This window comes from Marmota monax, unplaced genomic scaffold (assembly GCF_021218885.2).
Source record: "Marmota monax isolate L192 unplaced genomic scaffold, Marmota_monax_Labrador192_F-V1.1 WCK01_AAM20220418_F8-fsc00009, whole genome shotgun sequence".
Lineage (NCBI taxonomy): Eukaryota > Metazoa > Chordata > Mammalia > Rodentia > Sciuridae > Marmota > Marmota monax.
The window spans coordinates 22,160,369-22,168,926 of NW_026694710.1; positions in this window are offsets into that span (position 1 = coordinate 22,160,369).

Here is an 8,558-nt window from a genome sequence, read left to right on the forward strand (position 1 = left end):
ACCCATGTTTATAACAGCACAATTCACAAATAGCCAGATTTTAGAAGAAGCCTAGGTGTCTGTCAGTGGATGAATGAATAAAGATCATATAGATCCCCAATGGAGTTTACTTAGTCATAAAGAAGAATAAAATTATGTCATTTACAAGGAAATGGATGGATCTGGAGACTATTATGTTACATAAAATAATTTGAACTTAGAAAGTTTAGGGTCCTATGTTTTCTTTCATATATGAAAGTTGGGGATAAACTTGGAAAAAAAGCCCTCATGAAAACAGATGGGAAACAGTAGAGTAGAGGAAGGGAACTGTGAAAGGAAAGAGAGAAGGGAAGCAGGATACTGGGAAATGAAATTGGCCAAATTATGTTATGTGCATCTGCAACAGATATGTCACAATGAATTCCACTATTATATATAATTATATTCCAATTAAAAATGAAGTGAAAACTTATTAAAAATAAATTGCATTGACAGCTGAAAGGGAAGGGGTATAAAACCTTACCTTCGAATGATGAGAACTACCATTCTTTTGAAATTTCAGTTTCTTTTTGGTAGAACTTACATTAGTTGAGAGATCATGCATGTTCTAATAAGAATTTAGAAGTTGGTAGGATTTGTTAGAAAGAAATGATCTATTGTGAGTGAAAGTGATAAATACCTGGCACATGCTACTTTATTTACCCCTAAATCTCTTTTCTACCTGATTTAAGAATACAATGCCCAACTCCTGAGAACTATAAATACTATAAAGCTTAATGGATGCTACAGGATGGCCTGAGAACTGTGCTTTGAGAACTGTACCTGAGTTTTAGTTTCCGGTATTTTCTGGTAACATAAAGCATGTGCATATGAACCCATGTGTGGGAACCCGTGTGCCCTTTCTGATCCTCATTCATTTGGTGATTAGTCAGCACTTCAAGACAAACATGGCATCCAATCATGCTGTGTGGATCTGCTAGGACTGTTGTGATTGTTCTGTTGTCTCATGGTTCTGGAGTCCAGAAGTCCAAGATAAAGTTGCCATCAGGGCTACTACTTTGAGAGGGCTGTTAGAGAGAAGTCCATGTAATGCTTCTTTTTAAGCTTCAGGAGGTTGCTGGCAACCGTTGGTGTTTCTTGGTTTGTTGACACATTCTAAACTTGGTCTTCCTCTTTAAATGGGCACTGGTCAATGGGCACTATTTCCAAACTTACTCTTTTTGTAAGGGCACCATATATATTGAAGTAGGGCCCACTCTGGTGACTTCATTTTAAGTTCTGTAAGGTACTCAGGGTTAGGACTTTTACATGTATTTGGAAGATTACAACTTAACCCATGGCACCTGGCATTCTCAGGAACTAACTCTGCCACTGGGGAAGCCACTTGACATCCTTTGGTCTCAGTTGCCTCATCTTGGAGAGAAACAATGCTGCTGTGGACATTTCTAAGGACAAGTGAGGCAGTACTTCCAGACTATCCAGGTGCTATTCAGTGCTATTTGACCAGTGAGCTGCAAATGCCACCATAAAGCATGATATTGGAGCATCTCTGTCCTAATCCATAAAAGGGGAAGTGAACAATGTTTAATCAGCACCTTCTCTGTGCCAGCACAACTCCAGCTGAGATTGGGAACTGAGGTTTGCCAAGCTCTACCTAACAGGGCTGTGTTGGTTGGTGTACAAACATTTACTTGCTCATCTTAAGCATCTTCCTTTTTCTTCACTGAAACATTATGAGAGGATTTTGCCTTGTGGGGAAGTCAGGGGATGGCCCAGCTAGTGGGATGTGCCCTCAGGGATGGAGGCTTCCTAAGCAGAGGCTGAAGAGCTCTTCTGTGGGAGCGCACTTGAGGTCCTGAAGCCTGCACCTGTCCACCAGTGTCCCTGAGCCTTGGGAGGTTTGAGATGCCCTGGCAGGTGTCCTAGCAGGACAGCATCGTGCAGAAGGAACTGGTTCCATAAAGCACATGCGGGGAGGTGGGGGCTTGGCACCATCGATCCCTGAGGCACTCAGCTTGGACAGTTTCACTGATACAAGAAGCTGATCAAAAGCCCCTGAAATATTTCTGGGATGGAGAACACATTGTACAGGTGTCTGAGGTCAGATGATTATAGTGGAAATTTAGGTCAATGATACTTACAGGGTTCCATCTGTGTCCATGAATAGAGATCACTAGAGAATATCCAGGTTCCACAATCATCATTTAATTTTAGTCTTATAAAAACCTGTTGGGAAGTTATTGTTTCCTTAGGAGGAAACTGAGTGTCTCCAGTTAAACTATCTGGCTGTCAGTGTGTTTCCCAAGCCACTGTTATATTGCCTGCACAGTTTGGGCTGCATGAACCCACTACTTTTTCTTCTTTTGTACTCACTATTTCTTTGTAATTTATTTCCACGTGGGGCTGTCCTCAGAAACAGTACACTTGAAATCAAAGGCTTTCTATGATATATGTATCTCACACACATATATTCCATGTCAAATACACAGGAAAATAAATATATAATTATTAAAAATTAAAATCATTACTCAGTAATTACAAAATATTTTATATATGATATATATATATATATATATATATATATATATATATGCATATATCTATGTCCAAGGAAAATGATAGAATTTGTGCATATAGAAAATAGTATATGAGTATACAGAAAACATTATTTAAGATAGTTAAAAATAGAAATAACTCATGTGTCCATAAACAGGTCAGTAGATAAAGAAGATATATCTGTGAAATGAAATATTATTAAAACACAAAAGAAAATGAAGCTCTGCTACATGCTAAATAGGTGGACCCAAGCATCATGCTGGTAAAAGAAGCCAGACACAATAGTGCAGTGTTATATAATCTATTTTATATGAAATACCCAGAGTAGGCACATTCATATAGACAGAAGACAGGTTAATTGGGGGAGGCTGGGGGAGGAGAATGGAGAATGATGCTACTGTAGGATGAAGAAAAAGTTTTGAGATTAAACAAGTTGGTGTTTATGCAACAGTATGAAGATACTAAATTCTATTGAATCTTTCACTTTAATATGGGCAATTGTACGTTACATGAATTTCACCTTGATTAAAAAAAATCTTATTTTTGTCACATAAAATTGTCATGTGTGTCAACAGAGGCAAAAAGTAGATACTTTAGGAAACAAATGGAGGATCCTCAGCTCACAAAATAGTGCTATTGAATTTCAAACGCTTTATTATGGCTCCAACCTTCTGCCCCACTTTGCCTTATCCTGCAACAAGCCTTGAAATGGAAATCCCCAGCTTTGATTTTAGCAGAATGATCACAGACAAAGGGCTCTGCAATTGCGTAAGAGGAGGGTGGCATGACCGGGAGGAAAAAGAAAGAAAGAGGATCATTGATCTAAATGTAGGGGTCACAACCACACACCACACTCAGAGTGAGCACATGGGGCTTCCCCTCGGTGGGCACAGCCTTGGCTGATTGCCAAGCACAGGTCTTGCCAGGAACTGTTAGGTTGACAGGAAATGGGGAGGAATGTCTGAGGCCATCGGCTTTGTGTGTACCTGTCGCACCTGGCTAGCCTTGAATGCTGAATTGCACCTGACAGGCACTGGCAAACCTTTTGAATTCCAAAGGATGTTGGCCATGGGTGATGGGACATATAACCCTGATGAGAAGGGAGATGTGTGTGAACAGGAACTCCTCCAGGAGGCATAGGATTTCAGGAAAGAACCCCCCAGGGACCTGGCTGCACCAGCCATCACCTGCCGTCCTCTCTGACATCAATCTCCTTCTCTTTCTCTTTGGAATGTACACAGGATCCTTTTCCTTGTTTTAACAAAGCATCAGATCCCATGATTTCAGGTCCTTTTGTACACTTCTCTGCCAGAACTGCCCACTTCTGTTTCTCCACATCTTGCTCACTCCTCAAGCCAAGGAAGTCTGGACTCCACCACCCCGCTGACAGCTCCTGGTGCTTTCACGCCGACCTGACTGTTCTCCAGGTGATTTTTGGCAGGCCTGCCACACCCTGGGGTTTGGAACACTCCCATTTCTTGGTACTCCCAGCCCAGGTGTTGGCTCCTCCTCTGTCCCCTCCACTGATTGTAAACAGAGTGGAGCAGGAGGATGTTTTTTTTTTGTTCATCCCTCTTCCCCAAGCACTCCCCTGTGCTTGAATCAAAATGCAACCCTTAGGGGGAAGGAATTAATAAATACCTGGAATTTCTAGGTGGAAGACCTCAATTCCATCTTCAAGCTGCTCTGAGCTTTTAAACAGAAGCAATAGGCTGCACCTCACTGTAAATCCCCCTGAATAGCATCCAAACTATGAACATGATGGTTGGAAGTCTTCAAGTGCTCAGTGAAAATTTGTTCTTGACTCTGTGAATCCCCCGAGTATTAAGGAAGTAGATTTCTTCCATTCTCAAAATACCATGGCTAACAGTTCTACCTGGGAATGAGACTAAACTGAGTTTTAATTTCAGTTCTACCATGTGATAGAAGGTGACCCAGATCAAACCCAAGCTTTAGACTCTGTGTCTGTAAATTGGGAAAAATCACTCCCGTGTAGTAAATACTGAAACAATACCCATCTGTTTTAATTAAGCTGAATTAAATGAGATTGCATGCAATCAATTTTGCTATAATGTGACATAAAAGTTTCTGAAAGATCATTGCACTGTTTAGAATCATGCAGTAGAAATCACAGGGCTAACAGTAAAAAACAGTTTAGAGGCATCACAAAAATTTCATCACTGACATTTTGTAAGAAAAAAGTGTAGAAACCTAATGAGAAATGGCAGCACAGTTTCACCCATGTGAAAGGATGGGATTCTTTGAGAAATGTGGTCCTTGACCTTGAAGAAGACCTGAGTTCACAGCTTGTGAGCAATGGTGAGGTGGTAACAAGTAACTAAATGGGAAGCTGTCATTTCCAGATGTGATGCATGTGTGTGGCTCACCACCCAGGCCAGGGACTGGAGGAACTGGTGAACGTTGGTGGTGCTGAAGGTGTGTGTTATATGTACACAGGTTGGTTCAGGTGGGTTGATTTTATTTGTTTGTCTGTATCTCTGGTGGAGGAAATCCTGCTGAGCCATATTAAATTTGAATTATACTCACAATTTTCCCTGATAGAACAGTCTTGTAATTGTTTTATAAAAATAAGCATTGTATCAGCTCAGGTTACAAGTACCAGCCGAATCCCTGACCAGCACTAGGCATCCAATAAATGGTCATTCTTAGTCCCTCCTATTTCCCCCCACTACGCTGATCTTCCTGAGGGCAGGTGCTGTGTTTTGTTCACTTTGGGCTTTGGGGGACTAGCACCCATTAGCTAATATAGTCAAAGGGTGTTCCTGGGATGGTGGTAACAAAGCAGGGCTGTAGTCTCTGGAGAAGAGGCTCTAAGACAGAGGCACACACACAGGGGAAGATATCCAAATCCTGAATTCAGCTGACCCAATGCTGTACTTCAGAGAACTGACCCATCCTGGATCCTCCTCCAGGCAAAGGGACAAATGTTTCTCACAGCGAGAAGTGGAGGGCTTCACAGGAAGGAAATGTCCTCAAAAAAGTTAGAACATAAACATAGAGTCAGGATTTGGCTCCTGGCTTCTAGTACTTGCCTTTCCCATTGTGCCACTGTCCACCAGTCCCTGTGACAACATAGGCACGTCTGTGAAGTACCACCATCATAGAGCACAGAGCGGCCCTGGCGTTTTGTCAGGGATCCTACTCAACCTCCTCAGCCATCATGTTATGGTAGATTGTTATTCATATTTTACAAATGAGGGGAGTGACCTCAGAGAAGAAATGTGACTTGTCAAAGATACCCACAAAGTATAGCAGGAGTGGTGACTCAAAATCATTAACTCCTCCTCTGAGATGGGGCAAGGATGGCCCAGGTTGCTTGCTTTGTGAGGGGTGGGGAGGATGGGCAAGGGGGTGAGTAATGGACATCAATGCAGTCTGCTCTCTGCAAAGGGCACTAACTCTATCAGTGCAGAACATCATTCTGCTGTTTCCCTAATAGAAGCATAAATATGGCCCTTCCCTGCAATGAGCAATTTTCTTGGCTCTGCTGACACAATGGGAAATATCCTCAGTGAGAAAATTAAATATGGGTGCCACAGGACTATTAGAGAAACAAATGGCTTTACACACCCTCCTCCTCCCCTCTGCCGCACTGTCGTCTTTCCTCAGGCTGGCATGAAGCCCTGCATGAGGGCCAGTGTCCTGGCAGAGTAGAGAGGTTTGAGATGCCTGGGCCATGGCCTTGTAAGATCAATCATTCACTCACTGATTTGACTCACTTTTAGGGGAAAATAATGTGAGGTTCCACATAGCATCTGGGATTCAAATTTGTAAGCAACTCTCTGGGCTTTGTCTCTGAGGAGCTGTGAACTGGGGCAGGTGATGTGATATTTCTGAGCTCCAGGTTATCCTGGGCAGGTTTCTTTATCTATAATGTGGAGATCATCATTATCATTATAGGCATCATTATGAAAGTGCCTCCCTCATTGGCTTGTTCCAGAATGGCTGGGGTTAGCCCCCCAAGTCAAGAAAAGAGGTTGCATAGAGAGGGAACGCACCCTACTCAGAGAGTGGCTCTTTTTTCCTTATATAGGGGAGACCAGGGCCTGTGTTCAACAATGTGGAGGTCTTAGACAGCAGCGAACGTAGCCCTGTCCTCATGGAGCTCACTGTCCTGCACACCGTGTGCCAGGGAACCTATGTGCCTGGCCCCCAGCCTGGATTTCAGAGAACACTCCCCTCTCTTGCAGTGTGAAGAGCCTCTTCTATATTCTAACCATTTTGCAGCTACCTCAGAAAAGTGCTTATGGATGTAGCCTGTAAGTATTGAGAAAAATACAATGACAAAGGACTGCCATGAATTAATAAAGATTTAAAGTGCCTTTGTACTTTATTCTATAAAGCATTATTAATATGCACTGGAAAGAATATTGGAGCATAGAGAGGAAAGGCATTTTGTTTGGTCTGGGGACAAAGCCTGCTGTACATATGGGTTCAAGACCTCTTATAATCACTCCAGGCTCCCATTCCCATGGCCTCCCATTTGAACAAACAAGACTCACAGGAACATCCACCTCCTGGGCCTCTTAATAAAAAGCAAGGGTGACTGGTGTGTTCTGTGAAGAGATGAAACCCAGAGAGGCAATGATGTGTTGAAAGCTAGGCAGGGCTACCCAGAGAGAAGGTAATAAATTCAGTGCCTCAATAGCACATACAGTGTCAGCAGGGACTTAAGGGATAGAGGGTGGAGCTGCTCCCCAAATGTATCATTAAGAGTCAACCCCAGGAAAGGAAAGAGATAAATATAGTAACTAATGCAACTTGGCAAGATCACAAAACATTAACTATGTCTTTCCAAAGTAGTGGGCCTTGCTCGGCTGGGGGAGGGGAAATGCATTGGTGGCAACACATCTGCTCTCTACTGTTCATCTTTTCTTCTGTTTTTCCTCAAAATATACACATCTGGCAAAGACTAGCATTTGAAAGTCTGTTGATGTAGAGAGCATAGTCTTTGGAGGTACACTTTTAATTACCATGCTTGACTAATACTCAAAAGCTCATAATAACAGAAAAAAGTATATGGCATTTTTTTTTCAGATGGTAAAGATCAATAGTCCAGATGGAGATTTATACCACCCAGTAAGAGATCACTAACAGAGGTTGGACCCCTGTGTTGAAGGCATCCCTGCCACTCCTGGCCTAAGCTAAAGCCATCTCCCAGGTGAATACAGAGTAGCCTCTGAACTGGTCTCACTACTCCTTCTCCACTCTCCTCCAATATCACCCTCCATCTGTGTGACAGCCAGAGGGAGCCTCAGCTTTGCCTCTGACCATGCCATCTTGGATAAAATCCTTCCAACATCTCTGTTACTCTTGGAATCAAACAAACACTCCTGACCTGGCCTGCAAAATTCTCCTTCTTCTTTGACACTGACTGAAACTCCATCTCCCTGTTCCCATCTGTGCCTCAAGAACAGTGGCTTTGTGCATCCTTCTCAGGCCCTGCACATGAGTTTCATGGACAATTTGAAAGACCTCCACTTGCCCCTGCCTCTAGCATGTGGATACCCCCCAAAAATCACATTCCTTATTTTACTATCTTTTTTAAGAAATTGCCTCTATCTGAACTTATTTTGACCCTTTACTTGCTAATTTATTTATTGTCTATGGACACACTACTAAGTCATAGATTCCAGGGGAAGCAGGACCTCATCTGTCTTGGTAACACCAAGTGCCTAGGACTTTGGGGATGAGCAACAAAACTTTGTTGAGTGAATTAATAAAATAACTTGGTAGATCTGCAAGGTTTTGGAATGGCCTAGAGAAATCTAGGAAGCCTTTATAGAAAAAGAAAAATTAGAAGTCTGGCAGAAGGGTAAATGGTTAACTGTGTTAAAATAAGATGTTAGTTCCTACACTGATGTCACTCAACATTTGTGTTCTCACTTGATTGTTCATACCCATACTTGGAGGTAGGAAGGTCTTCTATAACATCACGATATTTATGCCCTTAAAATAATAAAATATTTGGGATGAATAAAGTCACTTAAGGTCATATGATG